The following is a 23,203-nucleotide window of genomic DNA, read 5'->3' as shown; positions in this document are numbered from 1 at the left end:
TTTGGAAATTGGAAAGGGAACTTGTCAACCAACGCAGAAAGAACTGTTACCAGTGGATTTTTGTTTGGGTGAACATATTTTTTGGGGAACTTTCAAGAACAGATTCAAGACTTCCTTTGTGAAAGATTGACTTTGGACATTCCTGGGAAAGGGATCTACACAGGACAAGTGGAATTTATCCAAGTCGCTGGTTATTTGGTAATCATTTGTTTATGATTTTGTTTTGTTGTTTAGTGCAAGGGCCAGTTGTGTATGCTAGTAGATTTTCTCTTAGAACCCAGACTAGGTAGGGAATTCCCTGGTAGAGTAGGCTTAGTTAAGTTCTTTTTGCATTTTCTTTTGTTTATGTCAAATACTGAGAAAGCTACGAGCAGTTGTCCACCTCACATTACTGACCCCTCACAATGTCCAAGCTCCAAAGACCCACCTGCTGATGGCACCACCATCTTGTACTGCAGCCAGGTTATACCTGTGCTTCATAGGCAAAGGAGTGGCGCTTCTCCAGGACTCCCTGGAGAGAAAAGATTGCCCCAATCTAGAATTCCAAGAAACAATCCCAAAAAGAATTCAAGCAAGGCTCACTGTAATCAAAAGAAATCTAAAGCCAAGTGTTTGCCAGCCATTGTATAGCAGAATAGATATGATTCCCGGATGATTAAACTCTCTGCCAAAGGCTCCAAACATGAGGCATTGAAGGGTTATCAATACAGGATTGGTTTCCTTTTGAAATTAATGTAAAAGTCAAAAGGTTGAATTTAAGATTAAAGATAGTTTCATTAGTAATTTCCCTGCAACAGTTTTTTTCAGTGTTCCATTACACCCATATGGAATTTCAAAGGGTTATCAGACACTATAATTTTCTATCTCATAGAAAAAAAACATGTCCTACTATTGGAGATCTAAAAAATCTTGGAAAACAAAATGCAATTACATTTAAACTAGGTAAATACGATTTATTTTGAATACTGATTGCTAAACTGTCTTGAACACTTGTGGCAATGATTGAATATTCAGTTAAGAATTAAGGCACATTTTGATTTTCCCAGATAATGACAATTTCAACATTGTTCGTCTCCGGACAAGATTCACAATCAGATATGTATTCCTTAACGAGGCGTGCTGGTGGAAACTGCAACCAGAAGTATCCAAAGTAACTGAGTCGCTTGCCAACACCCTCCTCTTCCAGAAGATCTTCAATCAGAAATGGGAGGCTCGTCGTGGCGGAAAGGACAATTTACTGTAGCAGGATAGTCCATTGGAATGTACGGTTCACTGAAGAGAAAGGAAACAGTACAAATTAGAGGTACCTTTGAGAATGCGTCGGTGTGATGTGAAGTATATTCTGCTGGGAGAGAACAGGTCAGCCGTTAGTTATAAAGTAGTCAATATATTTGGGGCACACGTCCACATGCTGACTGACAAGTCACAATTTAGGTTAGGAGGTTTTTTCCCACCACTACTGGTGGGGGGTTCTGGAAAGCCTACCTTAGTAGATCCGCAAGGTATAACACAAATGGCCAACCAAACTTTCTGCTTGGTAGAGTGACTAAGCAGTAAGTCTTCTACTAAGGAGATCAAGAACTTGCTGTAAAGTACAGTTAACATACACTAGTTTGTCAAGCAACAGGCTGCCCACAGATGTTAACATAAAAATACATGCCTTTATTTAGATTACTAAAAGTAAGTAAAAAACACTATACACATATATACAATCACAGTTAAGGACTCCAACATGGACAGCTGCCACACTTTAGCAGTATTGCTTTGAACTGTATTCATTGAAACGTGTGGGGAAACTGTGTTATAGTAGTTATCACAAACCTTACAAAATTAGAAGCACACTAACTAAACTTGATGAGAACAATCCAAAACTAGAAACAAGTATTCAAAGTAAGATCTCCCATAGGAAACATGCTCAACTGTTTGTCACACTACATAATATAACAGTAGGTTACACACACACACACACACACACTCTACTGTGCAGTTTCTGCCAAGAGTTGCAAAGAAAATGACCACATATGCTCATTTCCTATCCGTACTTGAGAGGAAGGCTGCCCAAAAAGTTATAAAAAAAGAAATAAAAAAAAAAAAAGAAGGACAGGTGTTGAGTTTAACAATTTCAGCTACTTGAGTGGTAAAGCGTAAAAAACACAGAGGAGCGCATCTTAAAAAGGTGTTAAAAAAAGTTAGTCCCTACTGCCACCAACCTATCCTGGCTACACTGAACATGGGAAGAAGTAAAAAACAAATAAAAAAAAACGGGGAAGTTGGGGTGGTGTTTGAACAAGGTTCCCCTGTACTAACGTACATAAGGAAGTCTGTTGTGCAATAATATGGAAGCAAATGGTGGACGGCCCCTCCCCCTTCTTGAACTGGCAGACTTAAGTGCAATAAAAAATAAATGAATGAAGTGAAGAGAGCAAGATTTTAATCCCAAAAAGGTTAGGATCACAAACTGTCAGCAGATATACTGGGGAGGTTCCATTGTAGGAGATATGATTTTGCTTCATGCAGTTTTCCCACCCACCACTCTCCCCCTCACCCTCACCTCCCACACACCCACAGAGGAGGGGAGCATCTAATTACCCGTGGATGGATTTCCTGTTTGGTCATTATACTTTCTGGACCGAACAGCAACACAGTAATGTTGGAATGTTGATGAACCACCCGAGCAGTTTAGAATTCTATGTCAAGACCGGAGGCTCCCATTATGCTTCTCTTTCTTTTACTTAAATATTTAAAGAAAGGCTCAGCAGCAAGATATTTTTGTGCACCAAGTGTAATATGAGTAAACATAGAAAAGGGGGTGCACTAAATATATAATATAACAAGTAAAACATAACATAACAGTAGTATCTTCGGAGTTCTGAAGAAACAAACTCCATTTCCCAGAGTTCCCTAGTGTCACCAAAGAAACATCAACATGTGACTTAGTCCTCCAATGGGTGTCCTGATCCCTTCATAAACAGTCCTAAACATGATGCGACTTCCTCTTTCTTTGCTGCTCACAGCAAGAGATAAGTACCTTCATGTTTACCTCTGATTATAAACGTGATTTCATTTTTACATAATTGACATTGCTATATATGCTTAATTATTGTTCATGAGCGTACCTTGCCTTTAAATTGATTTCATTTTGCTCATTGCCTTCGTTGTTGACTCCGACGCCAGCTGCCTTCGGCTGGCGTCGGAGACCGCGTAATTCGAAGCCTCGCTTCGCGCTCGCTGACACAATCCGTCAGCTGTTTTCTTTCGGCGGGCTGGCGTCGGCTTCCCCGAACAATCGGTGCTCTCCTCGAGCACGGGGAAGCCGGCGCGGCTTCGCTACAGCTGTTTTTTTCTTCCGCTTCAGGCGGACTTCTCTGCGGGCTCGCGTCGGCTTCCCCGACCCATCGGTACTCTCCAAATCGAGTACGGGGAGGCCGGCGCGGCATTACTACTGCCCGCAGTGCCGCCCACTAACCACCAGGGGAGCTCCTGCTCTTCCTGGTCCCTTCCTCTATCCGGCGCTCGAGTGCGCATGACCCTCATTTATAACGGTCTCTGCAAACTCGAGCGCCGGAACTTCTCCTCAGGCGGCAGCTATTATACTTCTTTACATCGGACCGACAGGATTTCGCACGCGAGTGCGGGAAAAATATCGGCATACATAATTTGCATAAATTTAAAAAAAAAAAAAAAAAAAAAAAGAAGAAGAGAGAAAATCTCCCGTTCAGCATTCTATGAAGATTATAATAATAAGCTGAACTGATTTACTGGGCAGTGAGAGAAGGCGTTCAAGGGCCAAGAAGACAAGACAAAAAAAAAAAAAAAAAAGTGAGTAAAATTTATTATTATTATTATGGCAGCGCAGTACTCACCCCAATCAGATCAGGCCTGGTCTGAGACGGAGGAAGATCACTGCTATATAGATGAGGTGGCAATGGCTAACAGCTTACAAAAAGTACTGGGATCCTCTGTGGAAACCAGTATTAAGAAAGCAGTAACAGACATGCTCATTCCCATTCAACAACGCCTAGAAACTATGGAAGAGCATTTAAGAGGGACCTCCCCCCCTGGGAGAAAGAACGCAAAAGAGAAAGCACCTTACGGAAGGGGGATGTATACCGGCTCGCAAGAGCAGAAGCTCTATGACCCCCCCGAGCCAGCCAACAGATGCCACAGCTGCCGTTTCGGACGCCTTCTCCAGGCTGAAACAAGCCTTTATGAATAGGAAGATAACCTCTTCCCATGAACCCTCTTACCTAGAGGAAGAAATGAGGGAAAATGTACCCTCCAGCCCGGAGAGATACGGACAGGGCACTGAAGATGACCAAAACAAGAGCGTCTACGACGCTGATCCTTCTCAATCCTCATCTGAAGAGGAAATTCAAATAGAGGGTTCAAAGCCCTCTGGTTCTGGGACTGCGGCAGACCCCATCCCCAAGAACACTACCGTAAACAAGCCTCCTGCAGAGGGGATGTTTACTCCGGAAGACCTTATACATCCCAGATCCACAGACTGGGAACCATCTTCAAAGACATCAAGATACATTCATTTCAGGCTACGTAAGCCACTGGATAAAGAAGTTAGAGCTAGACTTCGAGCGGAATGTCCACGTCCGTATATTGCGGACAAAGTGGCTCTAACACCAGAACTAGATTCGAAAATGATTACCTTTCTAGGTAAAAACGTAAAAGACCCAAGGAAAGGCATAGACCGTGCCTGGAAGTCCTGCCAGGACAAAGTACTAGACGTAGCAGGGCCACTAGCCAAGATTTCAGATCTAGCGGAAGAAGCAATAAACTCCTCTAACCCCATTGACCCGATAATACTTTCTGGTTGGGTTCAACGAGCAATTTGCCTTCTAGGCAACGCCAGTTGTGCTATTTCGACAGAACGCCGAAAAGGCATCCTATATAAAATAGACGCCAAACTGAGCGAGCTGGCAGACACAGAGTCCGGTCCAACAGCACAAGGTCTGCTTTTTGGAGATCCTTTTATGAAGGAAATGGCGAAATTCGTGGGAACATTTACAGCATTGGACAAAGCACAAGCCTCCATAAAAAGAGTCTTCGCGTCCAAGGTTTTCACCAGGGCCGGACGAGGCAGAGGTCGCTCCTCCGGCCGTTATTTCTTCGACAAAAGATCTCAACACTCCAGAGGCCAGCATAACTCCTGGCAAGAGCGCTCCGACACTTTCTTTCCCTCAAGAGGTCGTGGAAGAGGGCGCCCCTGGAGAAGATCGGCCAGATACCCAGCCCAACAGCAATCTACAGGTCAGTGTACTTATAGCAGCGCCAGCGCCCATGACTCCTATAGGGGGGAGGTTAATGATGTTTATAAATGCTTGGGATACCTTATCAGGAGACGCCTGGGTCAGGGACACAGTTCGGGGCCTACGCCTAGAATTTTTCGAGCAGCCCATTCAGACATGTCGCCCTACTCCAATAGTAATGTCTCAGACAGATCAAATCGCTTTAGACAGCGAAATACACAATCTTTGTCTGAAGAGAGCAATTCGCCCCTGTCAAAGCCAGGGAGGGTTTTTCAGTCCCATATTCCTAGTCCGCAGGAAAGAAAAAGTACGACCAGTCATAAACCTCAAAGCTCTCAACGAATACATCATTTACCGCCATTTCAAAATGGAAGGTATACACATGCTCAGAGATCTTCTGAGACCGAACGATTGGCTCATGCGTCTAGACCTGAAAGACGCCTACTTGACGATACCAATTCATCAGGCACATACGAATTACCTGAGATTTTCCTGGAAGAATCGAGATTGGGAATTCACAAGCCTACCTTTCGGGCTCTCTTCAGCGCCTTGGGTTTTCACCAAGCTTCTAAGGTCTGTAGTAGCTCATCTAAGAGAGCAAGGTGTTCGTCTTATTATTTATCTAGACGACATCATTTTTATGGCACAATCGCAAGAGCTAGTTCAGAAAGACACCAAACTAGCTATAGACTTGCTACACAGTCTCGGCTTCCTTATAAATTGGGAAAAGTCAATTCTTCTTCCATCCAAGACCATGGAATTTCTGGGCTTCGTCGTGGACACCCAGAATTGTCAACTCCGACTCCCAGCAGCCAAGATCCATTCTACCAAAAGGGAGATTCGCAGGATTCTGCAGAAGGACCTGTTCTCTCTTCGAGAACTAGCAAGAGTGATAGGGCTGCTATCCTCCTCCATTCAAGCGATATTTCCCGGCCCTCTTCACTATCGCGAATTGCAAAGACTGAAAGGCCAACACTTAAGACACAGTCTTTCATACTCTCAACTCCTAACATTATCTCCCCAAGCGAGGACAGAACTCAATTGGTGGCTCACCCACATGGAGGCCTGGAACGGCAGAGCCATTTTCGGATCTGCTCCAGATATCATCATCGAGTCAGACGCCAGCCGCTCCGGATGGGGAGCGAGATGCGGCTCTATAGCCAAAGGAGGGACCTGGTCCTATCAGGAGCTAGGCCTGCATATCAACTGCCTAGAACTTCTGGCAGGTTCCTTTGCAGTACGCTCCTTTGCCAGAGACAGAGTGAGTTGCTGTATCTTGCTAAAAATGGACAACATTTCCGCGGTAAGGTACATCAACCATCTAGGTGGCACCAAATCAAGACCTCTAGCAGAATTAGCCAAGGACTTCTGGCACTTCTGTCTGGCGCATCGAATCTCAGTCACAGCAGAATATCTTCCCGGCCTATCAAATGTGGTAGCGGACTGGTACTCCCGCCACTCCACAGACTACAGCGACTGGAAGCTCGACAGAGGAGTCTTCCTCCGCCTCCAGGAGATTTGGGGCCCAATGTTCATAGATCTTTTCGCCTCCAGACTCAATACTCAGCTACCACGGTTTTACAGCTGGAGACCGGATCCAGCAGCAACAGCAACAGACGCTTTTCTCCAACAATGGTCCCAAGGGGTACTCTATGCCTTTCCCCCATTCACCATGATAGCGAGGACCCTGGCGAAGGCCCGTCTGGAACATTCAGACTTAGTCCTCATAGCACCGGTCTGGACATCTCAGACCTGGTATCCAGTCCTTCTGGAACTTTCCTCGGATTTTCCAATCCTACTACCCCAATTTCCAGATCTTCTTCTAGATCCTTCAGGGCAGAGACACCCCCTTCTTCTCAACGGTTCTCTGACCCTGGCAGCATGGAGGATTTCAGGGCAAGATGGAGAACTCCAGGCATGTCACACAGGGCGATCAGTCTCATTGAGGAAAGCTGGGCTCCTGCCACCCTTAAGAGATATTCCAACTCTTGGGGCGCCTGGAGCACCTGGTGCCAGGAAAAAGGCTTACATCCAATTTCAGCACCTGTAGAGGAAATCTTGAATTTCTTAGCATCTCTAGTAGAAAGAGGGCTCGCCTACAGGACAGTGAACGCATATCGTTCAGCGATTTCAGCTGGTCACGACCTCATTGAAGGAATACCAGCTGGTGAACACCACCTCGTCTGCAGATTATTAAAAGGAGTAAGACTTACAGTCCCGCCCCTTTCCCGCTATGACAAACTCTGGGACGTTAACAAAGTATTGAATCTTTTCCTTTCATGGCATCATAATGAGGAACTATCACGTACAGCCCTCTCGGGCAAGCTTACTACTTTACTCTGCTTAGTCTCCTGCAGGAGAGTCTCTGATGTCAGAGCCCTTGACCTAGCAGGCAGAACCTTTTCTCCTGACGGTATTGTATTTCACATACACAGAAGAACGAAATGTAACTCTAGGGTAATTTCTTACCCCGCCTTCAGGGACCAACCCAAACTTTGTCTGGTGAAATGCCTGAAGGTTTATGAAGAAAAGACAGCCCCCCTTAGGGCCCTCCCCAACGGGCAACTACTGATAGCTCTGCGTAAACCACACATACCAGTTTCCGCCCCCACTTTAGCGCGCTGGGTGCGCTGGACTCTAAATCAAGCCGGGATAGATACCCAGCACTTCGGAGCTCACTCTGTGAGGGGAGCTATGGCCTCTAAAGCCTTTCAGGCTGGAGTTCGACTAGAAGACATTATGAGAATGGCAGACTGGGCAAGCGAATCAGTATTTAAACAATTCTACTTGAAACCAGTAGATCAACCGGCATCTATTGTGGTGAGTAAGCTTTAAACAAGCATAATGGGAGCCTCCGGTCTTGACATAGAATAAAGATTTTCCATAATAACTTACTAGAAAGTCTTGATTCTATTAAAGACACGGAGGCGAGCATTATCCCACCCAATGAGAAAATAATACTGTACTTCTCTCCTAATTGTGACAATGTATTATTATAAGTTACTAAACCTCACAAAGAAATGATTGCATTTATGAGAAATAAATAACCAATGACATTTTCTCCCACCCCGATAAGGGAACTAGGGTTGTTATATACATGAAGTAATTTGCTTTCTATCTCCTTTTTCGACAGCGCCTGCCGACAAATCCACTTGATCAGCTGTTCAACAGATCTAACAACTTCAAGTGCTACCTTTCCATGGACAACCAAGTTCGCAGCTTCGAAAGAGGAAGTCGCATCATGTTTAGGACTGTTTATGAAGGGATCAGGACACCCATTGGAGGACTAAGTCACATGTTGATGTTTCTTTGGTGACACTAGGGAACTCTGGGAAATGGAGTTTGTTTCTTCAGAACTCCGAAGATACTACTGTTATGTTATGTTTTACTTGTTATATTATATATTTAGTGCACCCCCTTTTCTATGTTTACTCATATTACACTTGGTGCACAAAAATATCTTGCTGCTGAGCCTTTCTTTAAATATTTAAATAAAAGAAAGAGAAGCATAATGCTCGCCTCCGTGTCTTTAATAGAATCAAGACTTTCTAGTAAGTTATTATGGAAAATCTTTATTCTCTGCTTTCACCATCAGCCATGTATGGGGCATGCGGCCAGTTTGGATTTTAAAAAAGGTAGTGGAGTCTAATCCTCCTAAATGACCACATGATGGCGAAATAAAGTTACCACAGCTTCCCAACTAAATTTTCTAACCTTGAGCAGTCTGATGAAACACATGGTGGCTTTCCTCGCCTCATAATACACTGAGACAAGCCTGCATTGTATTTTCTTATTTTTTTATTGTGCCTTTTATTTTTCTATATGCGATTGTGTTGATGTGTTTTGTCTGGGTGCCCTGAGGCCTTGTGGGCGAGTGGTGCCTTGAATAAGAATTAAAATCAATAAAGATAGGTCTCTTGCAGTCGGGTTCCACAAGAACATGGGCTTGTCAAATGGTATTCTTTAATCCTTAAAAGCCCTTGCCAATAACATTATAGTGTGTTTTGGTGAAGTAATAGCAGACCCCCCTCTCCCCCATTTCCATCATGGTCCCACAGTCAGCCATGAAATTGCGTTCAAGAGCATACGCTGGGGTGGGAAAATGTTTAATTCCATGTGGAGCTGAATACAGCAATATCTACATATGCAAAACAAACATTATCTAGCACACTCGGATGATGATTCACCGACCACTGGAATGTGGCATGTGTACATTCTGCAATCCATAGGCGTCCTGGAATCTGCTGAGAACCACAGGCGAGGTCAAAAGGTACAGTGGCATTTTGCAGCTCTTACTTTATTAACCAATCACCAATTTGTGTCAAGGGATGGGCATCAGTCTTGGTGACAGCATTATTTATTTTAGTTTTTGGATAGGGCGCTACATGCCTGAAGGCTTCAGAGCGCAGCAAGAAAGAGCAAGCGTGAGCATCAGCAAGACAGAACGGAAGATAGAGGTTGTTTATCAGCTGAATTAAAGAGTAAAGTTTTGATACTTCTCTTGAAAGTAGTCAAATACTGAGATGCTTTGATGATGGAAGATAAAGCATTCCATTTACGTGGAGCATGAAAGTCAAAGCTGGATTCACCAAATCTTTAGTTTAAAATTCGGTTGATGTAGCGGAGGATTGTCAGAGGAGAGCAGCATTCTGCGGACTGGTTTCAGTGACATCTTTTTGATAAGTAAAGAGGAGCGCACTTATTCTGACACTTAAAAGTGAGAGACAATATCTTGTCTTATTCTTTGCTTCACTGGAAGTCAGTGCAGTTCCTTTCGCAAAGCTGTGACATGATCACGCTTTGATAGTCCAAAGACAGCTCTCAAAGCTCCACTTTGAGTGGAATGCAAACGTTGGAGGTTTCCTTGTGAGGTAGACCAGTAGACTATTGCAGTAGTCTAACCGTGAGTTCACAAGTGAACAAAAGTGCTTGAGATAGATATGGTCTGATCTGATGAAGCAACTTAATTACATGACCACAGGAGGAACGCAGCTGGGAAACTTGTTCTTTCATTGACCATTCAGCATCAAGAAATACCCCGAGTGTTTTCACTGAGTTACTGACAGCAATAGATGTAGCTGCAATTTCAAACTGAGCATATGGGAATTAAGTGTTTTCAACCGAGGACCAGAAGCCATAATAAGAAGCTGTTTGAGTCATTTTGAGCAAGTGCATTTTGCTGAATCCAGATCTGTATTTTGTTATAAGATATAGTTTACTGTGCCAGAATCCTTAGAGTAATCCCTAGACAGCTCAAAAAGGATCTGGGGGTCGTCCGCGTAATTTGCAAATTGGACACCCAGATCATCAAGAAGGTCAATGAAGGTCTTATATAGATATTAAGCAAAAAGAGGGCATAAACATGACCCCTGTGGTATGCTGCAGTTTAAGAGGATGGAATTGGCCTGAGCTGCAGGAACGGCCACTCTAGAGGTCCTGGGACAAAGAAAGGAGGCTAGCCAGTTGGCGGCAATGTCAGAGCAGTTAGCTACCGTTAGCAATCTGTTGTATGAAAAGTTTATCAATGATGTCAAATGCTACCGATCGGTCCAATAATAATATCAGAGATGGATGACTTTTTTTAATGATTTCCACGATGTTAGATTTGAGATCCAGCAAAGCAGTTTCCGTTCCATGTTGGGATCTGAAGCTGGATTGGTGGATATTTAGTAGGTTGTTCTCCTCTATGAACTAATGGAACTGTAAATACGCTATTCGGTCCAGAATTTTCAATAGATAGGGTACATTAGTTATTGGCCTATAATTTTTTGGAACTTCAGGGTCCAAAGTATCCTTTTAAAACAGGGGGGTGACCCAGACATCCTTCAAGACGGTAGGTACTGTACCCGATTCGAAAGATGGATAATTTTTGTAATCCAAGGGATTAAAACATCTAAGAGCCTTTCTATATATCGGGAGGACAAGATTTCCCCCACCAAGCAAGATGTATATTTTGTATTTATAACTATCTCCAAAACCTCCTAATCAGTGCAGCTATGAAAGGTGAATTTAGGAATGGTTTCAGATGAGTAATAATGTGCACCATTTGTGATAGTTGAATCTTGATTTCGAACCTTGATTAACTGCAAAGTTGGTTAGTAATCGATAGACGATGACCCGCAATTTTATATGCAAACTCCCACCTGTTGTCGATCCATTCAGGATGGAGACAAGAGACTTTATAATTCTTTTAGAATTTTGAAAAAAGTTCTTTAGAGTTTGTTCGTGTTATCGATGCAAACATAGGTTTTCTTTTTTGCTTCAATGATCGTGTGTATATAATTGTAGACCGTTTTTATAGTTCAAGGGAAGTGGAGCAGGGATTCTTCCACCATTTTCGTTCTAAGGCACTCTTTTCCCTTCTTGCTTCAACAATCTCGTCTTTAAACCACGTTTTCTTCATGGTTTCAGTTTGTAAAAGCTTAATTATTTCAGGAGCAAGGGTATTAATAATATCCTTCATAGCAGCCGATAGGTGGGAGGACAGATCGGAGAATTTTTCCTTGCTTCAATATGGCCAAGTGTACGTAATGACAGCAGAGAAAGCAGAGGCTTAGTGTCACGAAAAGTGACCTTTTACACTGGGATTTGTGTCCATTCTAGGGGAGGGGCAGGCAGTTGGTAATATGATCGTTGTATTAACAAACCAGTGGTCCGACCAGGGACATGGTATGGTGTTAGTTGCAATGCTGTGGACTTTATGCGATAAAATTCAGTCCAAGGTATGACCACACTGATGAGTAGGATCTTTTACCAGTTGGGTAAAACCAGCTACTTCCAAAGAGGAGAGAAGTGAAACAGCAGAAGAATCAGTTGGATCATCCGCCCATTGGTTGAAGTCACCCATCATGAATACTGGAGAATTCGCTTTGGTAATGCTACTTAAAAGTTCAAGAAGTTCAAGATGTTTTTCCTGAAAATGCCAAGTGGCATATAAAGAATAAGTATGGTAAGTGAAGTATTGGGATTAATTTTCATTTTACACTCAGGAGTTCACAGCTGTCCAAGTGATAGTTATTAGAAGAGTAACAGTCAAGATAATACAAGTGCGGCCCCCCACTCCGTTGGTCAATATGATCAGCTCGATAGAGTTTGTATCCCCCAGGTATGGAATTGTCAATAGGCATCAGCGCAGCCTTGTGTGGCCATGTTTCACATAGGGCAAGAATATCTGGTTTATGCATGCTAAAATGATCTTCAAATCGTAAGGGCATGCTTGACCAGAGACAGGTGTTTAGTAATGATATTTAAGTGATTCTTTAAATGGGTGGTATCATTTTTATGCTTAAAATGTGGCGTGTGGGACTTATCACAGGTAAACTACAGCTGGTTAATTATGGGTGGCAGGGGTGCCGCTAGGTCTGGAAAAGATCCAGGGCTACGCTAATGTCCAGGCTGTCGGGAGTTGGGGCTCGCTAGCCTTTTGTTTGTAGCTCCTGAGCTTCTATGCGGGCTACAACCAAAAGATCCGGGGCTATAGCCCACTCGCAACGCCCCTGATGGGTGGCCCTTCACTAACAGGGGGAGAAGTTCGAAACATACTGGGACTGTGATCCATATTAAACGGCCCATCGGACTGATCCTTATGTGCAGGCTCAATGATGGCTTTAATCCTGTGAGCAGTCCAACAGTTGCATCACAAAACTGTTTTCTGCACCTTTAAGATGGGAGAGCGTTCCGAGCTGTAGAGACATGTTCAGGAGCATTTCATATAGAAAACAAGCAGTGCAGACTTACCTTCATGCAAGATAGGAACTTGCGGTACTGTAGATGCAAGGTTCAGAGAAGGACGCCTTCGCTGAAAGTGCCGATTGACCTTACCTTGCACGAACCGCCACAAACTGGCCCGGTCATACCAGGGGCGGTCGTGCCGGATGGCAAAATACAAACTACGAGGCAAACTGGGAAATGTAGTTCAGACAAACCGTATGTGCGTGCAGAGTCTAAGGCTCGGATTCAAATTTCACTGGCTGCACCAGAAGAGTTTAAAAAAGAATATAACAGCAAGCAATGAGCAACAAGGCAGTTAGAACAATTATTTTAAAAAGGTTAAAAGAGGGTACACTAATAAAGTAAAAACACAGGCTACACGGATAGAAATTCCACAGGGCAAGCTTAATGCTAAACACAATCTTTAATCCCTAGTTCCTGCTTCTGGTTCCAAAACCATTGTACTGGTTTAGACTATTTGAGGGTTCTATTAAATCTACCATCGTTCATCTTTCATTGTGTAGCCCCTGTATTTGAGGGTATCATTCCAGCAAGCTTGAAAACTGCAAAAGCAAAGATTTGCATTTCTTTTGCTGCAGCATCTGTTGTGCACAGAGACTTACCCCTTACACTGGGCCATCCGAAGAGATACTCATGAGCAGATATGGCAGAGGTTCAATTTCCTCTTCCCCATTTGTCAGAAACCAGACTTGGGATGGAAGCCTTCAACCCATCTACGTAACATAGAAGACATTGTTTCTTATGAAAGAGCATTCTCATTAAGAATGTTACATTTTTGGATGAAAGTGGATGAGGTGGGAACCCCCAATTGTGTATGCATACAGGGGAGATTGGTTTGTCCAACCCCACTGGATTGTCTGCTCAGCATGGAAAAGAGAATGCCACTAGCAAAATCCACCCTGTTCATCAGACAGTGTTGCCTTCATTCAGGTGTTGGCTATTTATTGAACCCTACCTCCTCAATTTGGTGGAACTTAGAACTCTGCTTTAATGGTTGCCCTTTTCGTGGTCTCCATGGCGTTCTGCTGGCATCTGGCTCCTGGGGGAATATATGGCGGTGCATCTATGCTCTTGTTTGACTTTCTTAAATTCAAATACAAGCTGAGAGCCTCTGAAGTTGGTTGGTATTAAATTCTTTGCAAAGTGGTTGGAAATGCTTTAGCACCCTTGAATGCCTTGATGCATGATATTCCTCTGTTACTCCACCTGTCCAAAGACTCCTCCCTTTCGGCCTGATTCATTTATAAATTGTTGACACAAACGCACGGGACCACTGCTTCAGAGCATGGTAGGGCCATGTGGTCACTGGAAATGAGGTCTGAAATTTCAGAGAGAGATTGGAGTTGAATTTGCGTGCGCTGGACCCTCTAGGTACAAGGTTGACTTGAACCTGCGTTTCACTCAGAGTATCTATTGGACACCTACAAGGATGAAACAATGTAAGCTGATGCAGGTAGATCTATGCTGGAATTGTAAGAAGGAGGTTGGCAACTACCTGCACATGTTTTGGTCTTGTGCAAAGGTGATAAGCTTCTGGGAGGAGGTCTTGCAAATAATGGAGCTGGTATTGGATCAGTCACTTCCTCGCTCCCCCCATATGTGTGTAGGGGTTATTTCCACTGGGTCTCCAACGTTTGCCTTGATCAATCGTATTTGGCTTACAGAGCCCTTTTGATAGCTAAAAAAACAGGTTTTGAAGCATTGGAAAAGTGATACTCATCCAACGATTGATAGCTGGCTACAAGATTTGTCAATTCTATCAAGCAGAGAGAAAACCAGTTATCAACGAATTAAAGGAATGGACTAGTATCTTGCGTTTGGAATGTCTTTAATGATTAATATGTTTGATATCCATTAGGTGCCCTAGCATCCCCGCCCCCTTCGGCTTTCCCAACCCACTTATTTCCTTGACCTTTTTTTCACCTCCTTCTCCCTCAAACCCCTTGTTTCTATCTACCCCTTCTTACCCTCTTAAATTGTCTGTAAATATGGTGCTTCTGGTCTATTTTGTTTCCGAATCGATTACCTTTTCTTGCAAGATTTCTGTTTGGATTTTTTCTGGTTATTTTTAATGAACAGACCATTTGTTCTTATTGCTGTCATTTGTTAAAATTATAATAAAATAGGTTTAAACATTTTTTTTTTTAAAAAAGAAAACGACCACTTGGAGGTCATTTAGGATTGCCTAGTCTAGGAAATCGATGACCTTGCCAAGAGTGAAAACAACCTTGCAAGGTGCAGTCAGTTTGGCTGCATGGCTCTAGGCTTTGTAGTCTCCAAGACCAGTACGGCTTGGCCAGGAGTGAAGTCAATCTGAAAAGCTTTCTGTTCATACCAGTGTTTGACTAGAGCCTGACCGGTCTCCAGATTGTGGTTTGCCCAAGCCATCATGAGTTCCATCCTTTTCCCCAAGGCCCGGCACATGCAACATGAATTATAGAATGGGAGAGGTAAGGGAGGATTGCCATCCTTTTTCCAGCACCAAAGGGCCTCTGACGGGATGGCCAAAAAGAAGCCCAAAACGGTAAAGCCTACACCCTCTTCTGGATTTTCCATATAGGAAAACGAAAGACAGATTGAGATCCCACTTCCTTCTTAGGCATCCAGCGTGCTCTTTTAGGTTCTGTTGAATCTTAACAAAAAATACTTGTTTGCAGATGGTAAGCAGTTGAAAATGTAGACACCACACCCCTTCGACATGGCCTTCATGACTTCATGGATATTAAATTGGTACTCCTACCAGACAATTCCTTTCGGAAATCCAACTTGGGGTAAAAAAATACCCACTAGTTATTTCCTGACTCTATATGAGGATCAAAAGGGGTTAATGCCAAACTCTACTTTCCCAAAAGGAGCTGAAACAGAAGGGGTCTGGATTTTTGTACAGCTTTTGCAAGACATTTCGCAACAAGCACAACTTCTGTGGCAGCATTCCACTTTTAACATCCATCTGGATTAATAAAGAGACATTTCCTTTGTTTTCTGTACACCAAAGTGTCCTGCTAGAGGCACCTCATGGGTCAATTGCAGTTGGAAGGCCCAGCTGTTTGTGAGCCCAACATTCTCCTGTGGTCTTGAGCAACAGACTGTGTAGATTCACTATATGGTATATATACTAGATTTCCAGTAAATCTTGGGAATCCCAGAGGCTTCCATCCCAAATTGTGAAAAAGCCTTCCATCGAGGCCTTCTAGGCAGGGACAGTTCATCAGACATTCACTGATGTCTGCCAAAGGAGAGCCTCTTTCCACAAGTACACTCTGCAGATCAGGATGTTCTCCAAGGTTGGGAGCTTGGCATAAACCTCTTCCTTTCCATAAAGAGTAAGAGTCTGAATAGGTTCAGGTACCTCAGGTAAACAGTATAACTTATCATATTGACATATTGTACTCCAGTCCATAGACACCCTTGCATTAAAAACATAAATCCTGACATTTGTGCGGCCACACTCCTTCAAGGGTCGCCCCCAGGCTCACCTCACTGGTCCTTTTTCACAGCCTTTGTCTTACCTGGCAGAAGTCTAGTTTAGCAGGAAGGTGGGAGGGCATATGGTTGAAAGGGAGAGGGGAGGACTATGGATTAGGAGAAAAGTAGTCCCGACAGTGAGTAACTTTTACTTAGACATTCCATTTTCTTCCTCCATCAAATGAGTGCATCAAACATGCACTCATTGAAGGAGGAAGGTGGACCAGACACTCGCTAAATAAAAAGATTTTCCAGCACTGCTTGCCCAAACCTGGTGTCAGCCCAAGAACTGGAGTCCAAGCAGTAGTAAGGGCAGAAGGCAGGCAAGGCTGATGTAGCAGCCCTGGCAACAACCTCCCAAGTAGCGCGTCCATGGAAGGACACAGATGCCGCCTTATCGTAGACTGCATGCATATGTAGCTCCTTAGGAATAGACAACTACTGACATTTGTAACCTTATGCAATAAATACACTACTCACTGCAATGAGGAATTTGGAAACCAAATTAACATGAGACAGGCCACCTTAAAGGGTGAAGATGCTTTCTGAGGACCTGAACTCACATGCCCTTCTCCAAATTAAATTTAAGCGCACAACAGACATCCAGATTATGTAAAGCCCTTTCCAAGGATGAATTGGGGAAAAAGTTAAATCTCTGATTTTATATGAAAGTCAGGTATAAGACAGTGGGGTATGTATGCACAATCTTGACTTTGTGGAAAGTAGTGAAAGATTCCGTCACAAAAAGGGCCTGTAGCTTGCGGGCTGAAGTAATGGCTATCAAAAAGTGGTTTTCCAGGCCACAAGCCCAATATCTACTGTTTGGGTGGGGATGACAGATGGGTGCAGAAAGGCATAGCCTCGAAATGCTGCTTCACAACTGCATTAGAATGTGAGGATTCTCCTTTGACATTCTTGTTAGCTACCACTGCCAAGTAGATGATAAAATTTCAGAAGAAGCCAGATCAGACGAACCACAAGGGTAGAACCCCAAAAGGACAAGGTATTGATCTGCTTCACAACGTTTCAATAGCAAAAAAGCAACCATATGCTTGGTTATTGCACTGTAGCAGCACGTCGGGCCCCCGTGATGTCCAGATTTTCAATGAACAACCCCAAATCAAGGGTCACATCCTCAGGAACCAGGCTGGTAACTGAAGAGCTTGAGGAGAGGGGTGCAATACCCTCCCCCTTCCAGAACACAAGGTCAGACTAAGAGAAGCCTGATCAAAAGAGAATGAACCAGCTTTGTCAAGTCTGAGAACCAGCCCAGCCACCACGAGACCATCAGGGTCATCATACACAAACAAATCTCCATGAACGTCCTGAGCAGCCTATGAATCAGGGGAAAGGGAGGAAATGGATAGATGGTGGGACCCTGCCAGGAAATGCAGAGACCATCCGCCATCGAGACCCTGCGCCTTCCCAGTTGAGAGGCAAACTGAGCACTTTCCTAATTGTGGAGGGGACGTGAACGTCCATCAGAGAGGACGACAACTCGTAAGCAAGTCTTGAACCACTTCTGGGTGGAGTTCCCATTTGTGTACGGTAACCTTCAGTCTGGTAATGGTATCCACCTCCTTATTGTCCTCTCCTGGTAAATGAAAGACCTGCACCTGAGCATCCTTTGCGTTGGCCCACTCCCACAGCTCTACCACCAACATTCCGTGGAAAGAATTGCCTTTGGATACAAAAGGAATAATTCAGTGACCGAAAGAAATGAATGGTCTGCACGTTGAGCAATTATGTACGTCAGAGTATGTATGGGGTCACAAATTATGCTTGCTGATTTACAGCACAACTCAATGTGCTTGCTCAGTCTAGGGGGGCACAAAATCATCCACACCGAGATTAGCTGCAAAACTACAAGAGTACATGCTTGCAAACTAACACGCTGCTGGGTGGAACACTGTAGTCAAGCATACTGCATGTTACAGCTGCCTTGTAGGAAGCCAGGGTCCAAGATGTACTTAAAGGGCGATTGTATAATAGGTTTCCCTGAAGAGGTTTTCAGTGAAGTAGCAGGTCCTATATTTAAAATTACTTATGCATACCTGAAATCCCTATGAAGTTATGGGCACACTTCATAGGTGAAGAAATATACAGTTATAAATCAATATGTAAGTGCAACTAAGTGCAAAAAAGAGGGTATGCCGCCACATTAAAGAGGTATATTTATTCATCAAATTATTCACAGGACGAAAATCAAACTATACATATAAAAACAGCCAAAATAATACATATCAATGCAGAACATTTTCTTTCAAAACTTTGCAACGAAAATAAAATATATCACTAGCATGCAGAGGACAGAGGCGCAATCAACTGATGGCAGTAGTCCGCCCAGTCAGAGGACCAGGTAGGCCAACTAGTGTACAGTTAAGTCACATATAATATGCAGAGTTTTGGATTTTTATCCATTTAGAGACCAAACTATGGATCTCTGAAGCAAAAATGTCAATAAAAGTAATAACAATTACAAAGCATGTCCTAAAAGCAGAATGATTCCTCAGGTGTTCTTGCTGGACCAAGGAGCTATATAAAATTCAAAAGTAAACAAGGCTCCAATGGCTCACACACTAGTTTTGGCGACCAAATACATTAAAACGCCTTCTTCAGGGCCACACCGGACTCCTACAGTGGACAAAACATAACTATCCTAAAAAGTTGGGTGGCGCATGGACACAGTCTTATGTCAAGAATACCCATCATTAACGAGGTAGGAGAGACAGCAATACCATTACTGCCATCTTAAATGTGTCTCCATTGGCATCATTCTAAAACCCCAAAGATATGATAAGGACAGTACTGGAAGCAATTATTTAAGCTTCATGTAATACATTAAAACCAAATTAGATACCCAGGCCTCAGCAGACACCATTGTACACCATCCATGCACAAACCTAAACAAGACTTCCAAAAATACCAGAAAAGGAATATTATAGGTATAGTGGAAAATCAAGAAGTGAAGGAGCACAAGGGGGCTTAATAAAATACCCTATGCCTTGTTGAACTCTATTAAATAAGTTCCATGCTCTAAGCTATTGAGTTCTATAAAACGCACAAATGCATGCTGATCCTCAATAAATATGGATGCCAATTGTCAGCGGAAAAGAGTGGCGAAAGCAACTGATCGCTAAAATAACAATGTACATACCCGCAAGTGACACTACTTACTGCCATACCGTGTCAGGAACGGAATTAAAGGGGTAGGTTATTAAACAAAAAAAAAAAAAAAAAAAGAAGGATTGCCCATGCATGTTTAACATTTTCACAAAATGTTCCTATGTATAATTGTCTGCAAATGATGCTCAAAGTCCTGACTAGGAGGCATCCATTATCTCAAAAGAATCAGCCTCCCGTGTTTCCGTTAAATCTGCTCTCGCGGCAGTAATCAAGCAAAAGCCCCCTACTGGGAGCTTTTGCTTGTTGCTGCCAGAGAGCAGAGAATGCGGTTAGGCTACAATGGAAGCGAGGGCCCCCCATTGCACAGACCTGCATGCTGGAGAGGACTACCGCTATAAGGCGTGTGTGTAAGTCAGGCAATGTGTGGAGACACACAGTATTGCTGTTGGTGATACTCTCTGCGAAAATGCCTACAGCTTGTGGAGAAATGAGCATTCTGCTGTGAGAAATGCAGTGCGGCTGACACGGAGTGAACAGATGGGACAGCTGTTGTTGGCACACTCAGTCGCACAGAAGCCCAGAGACCTCTGTGATAGAGGAGCGTGCGCTGGATGCCCGTAGTTTGAAGTCCTCCGTGTGCAACACTTGTCCTTTAGTTCACACTTACCCCAAGGGAATGGATTTGGCTGTGCCATGGACAGGAACCACTTAACGAGGTCAAACAGCATCCCGATGCCCCTGGGCTCATAGTTTGTGTTGGTGTCACAGTTCCCCACCGGTACATACACAAACCTGAAGTTGTAGCAGCGGCAACAGGCGATCCATCCCTGTACACTGGCTGCATGTCAGACATAGTCCTCCCAGCTCAGAGCAGCAGCCATGGCTAGAGTCCGCTGGACGGCCTTGTGAGCGGAGTACAGTGCTCAGCAGGCAATTTTCTCTGGAGCTTTGTAACGAAAGGGATAGCCTGTACTCGGACAGGACAGAGTGGCTAAACAAATATCTTGTGCAGGGGGGTGGTCCTGTCAAACATTTAGACTACACTTGATTTTTGTAGTTGTAATTCTGACACTTCTCCAGATTAGTGTTAATGCATCTACTACAGTATGCAATATTGGAGGAAAGTTCAAATCCATAAACTGGAAAAACAGTATTAATTAGGCCACATGTAAACACATTGGTAATTCGGTGTAGGAACGTCCTTTGTCATCCTGCCCGGATCCCAAAATTTCTCCTAACGATGACTTGAACCATTATTACCACCTTTACGTTGACGTCGCCTTTTAGCAGACCCTATTTTTAGGTTTCTTTAAGCTATGAGCCTGGTGTTGTGCAAATATTGTATGTTACTGTGCAAATATTGTATGTTACTGTGATAATAGACGGTTCAACTGGCAAATATGATGCAATATTGCTACACTGATAAAAGGGAGTAGAGTCAGCGGCTACCCAGGCCAAAGGCGTAACAGGGGGTCACAATACTCCTTGCAGGAGAGCTAGGAGAATACTAGCTTGAACAAGAGATTACCGTAAGGTACAAAAAACAGGAAGATTTATTTTGACAAGAAGACATATTTACAGAATTCTTTATGTGCCGTGGCACAGAATATATGCATACTGAAGTACATTTATAGTCTGCATATCGGTGGGTTAGTAAAAAATAAATAGTGACAAACTATTCCATGTATTGTTTACATTCACACTACATTAACATTGTCGACACATTAATTGGTGTTTCTGGTTCGGTAGGTTACAAAGGGCAGTGGCTGGATGAAATGGAGCAGCGCTGCAAAGTTGTACCGAACGGTCTTCAGGACATCAAGTCGTAGTCGGACTTAGTTAAGTAAGATGGGCGTCATCCTATAGTTTAAGAATGGAGAACGCATTTAGATACGGTGATGCAAGAATTGCCAGATAATGAAAGTAGAGCTGCAAGGAGTCGACCTACCATGTGCAAGTAAGTTGACGCCATGGCGGTGGTCTTGTTTACCCAGCTGTTGATTTTTACGGCTGGGGGGGGCAGTCTGCGGAAGTCAGATGCCCAAATCTAAATGGAAGGGGGTCAATAATGATAATTCGGTAAATGGCGGTTGAAAGAAACGGTTGAGGTACAGGTAAGCTCTTGTCGTACGTGGGTTGGTGATTAGTTTTCAAGTAAGGTCCATCCAAATGAATGAACTTTGTGAGTTTTGAATGCATAAATAAGGCAGATTAACGTGCTTATGCGGTTGTTTGTTAACAAGAGTCGGCCAAAGAGACGTGACTGGGTCACCAAGTGTTAAAAAATGTTAAAGCATCAAATTGCAAGGAACTTAGCCGTGACTGTGCGATTGGTGCAGGAGTTCGGGAGGACTGTGGTTATAAATGCCCTGTGAAATTATTAATGGCGGCCGAAAGAAGGTGACTAGGTCACAATGTATTAGAGTGGATTTCATTAAAACGGGGATCAAGGAGTGCGAGAGCCCAGACACTTGGTGGATTAGAGCTGATAAAAATGGCAGTGAATCAAGAAAGTGAGCGGACTGAGTCTTACCTGTGCCGAACTGAGAAAGAGCTGTGTCACTGCAGGCTGTTTGTGCGCATGAGTGCCCTGGAGGACAGTTATTTAACCAGAACGAGGCTAAAGCAGGGCGCCGCGATCGCGCATGTGCAAAAGGGCAGTGTCTGAGTGCTGGTGTGCATGCTTAGCTCTGGGGCGTCAGTCCTCAGGCAAACCAACGTCAATAGTGCATGAACTAGTATTATGTCACAATAAATACTGGTTGTAGAAAACAAAAGCATAATCATGTATGATAACATTTTGTATGTGAGCTGGTCGTAAAGCCAGGGCTGTACATTGTTTGAAACAAACATGAGCTAGTATTTTGTCATAATAGTTAACAAAAACAATCTCATCTGGAGACCTTTTTGATCGTAGTAACAAGGATAAACAATTCTGGTATTTCAAAAAAGGAGACCCAAAGATATCTTTGTTGTAAAGCATCCAAACCATGAAAAATACAAGCGAGGTACACGAGAGTCATCAATCTAATCATATAATGAAAATATGATTGGTGCGGCTGCAATGTCTTTGTTGTAAAGCATCTAAGCATGAAATGCACACGCGGGATAGAGAGAGTCATCAATGTAACAATACACATGATTGGTGCGGTTGCATAGTTAGATGGTCCGTGTATAAGGACCGATTGCATTGTTAGAAACTATCGGTGCAGACTTTGTGGTTACAGGAAAAAGTATCAGTTTTTACATTCGGCTTAGCCTATCACATTGATGTGGGAACCCTGATCTATTTGTTGAAGAAGAGGTTCCATTCAATGGAAGTGTTCAGGCCTTGCCTGACAGAGTCAAGGCGGTAAATCCATTTTTGCTTTAGTTTGCGGAGGGCAAGGTCTCTATTACCACCACGGAAGGGGTTGCCCACTGTTTGCAGTATTGTCCAGAAGTTATCGTTGTGGGTATGTTTCATGGCTTTGAAATGTGCCACTAGGGGTTTGTCTTCTACTTGATTGCGTACACATGACCGATGTTCACAGATGTGTTGTCTGATTTCTCTCAGATTTGCCTACGTAAATGAGGTCGCAAGGGCATTTGATGATGTAAACGGACCATTTGGTTTTGCA

General features: G+C 43.5%; 1 long non-coding RNA gene across 1 annotated transcript in view; it reads right to left on the bottom strand.

Annotated features, from left to right (window-relative positions):
- Positions 1–749: 749 nt before the first annotated feature.
- The window catches only part of LOC138515919 (uncharacterized), a 105,840-nt gene continuing 83,386 nt past the window's right edge, over positions 750–23,203 (bottom strand). Inside the window, exon 2 of the long non-coding RNA XR_011282182.1 lies at positions 750–1,272. This is a non-coding gene — a long non-coding RNA (uncharacterized lncRNA). The remainder of the gene's footprint in view (positions 1,273–23,203) is intronic.

The sequence above is a fragment of the Ambystoma mexicanum genome, chromosome 6q (assembly GCF_040938575.1).
Source record: "Ambystoma mexicanum isolate Mex_15411 chromosome 6q, UKY_AmexF1_1, whole genome shotgun sequence".
Lineage (NCBI taxonomy): Eukaryota > Metazoa > Chordata > Amphibia > Caudata > Ambystomatidae > Ambystoma > Ambystoma mexicanum.
This window is presented reverse-complemented; position numbering and strand designations above follow the sequence as displayed.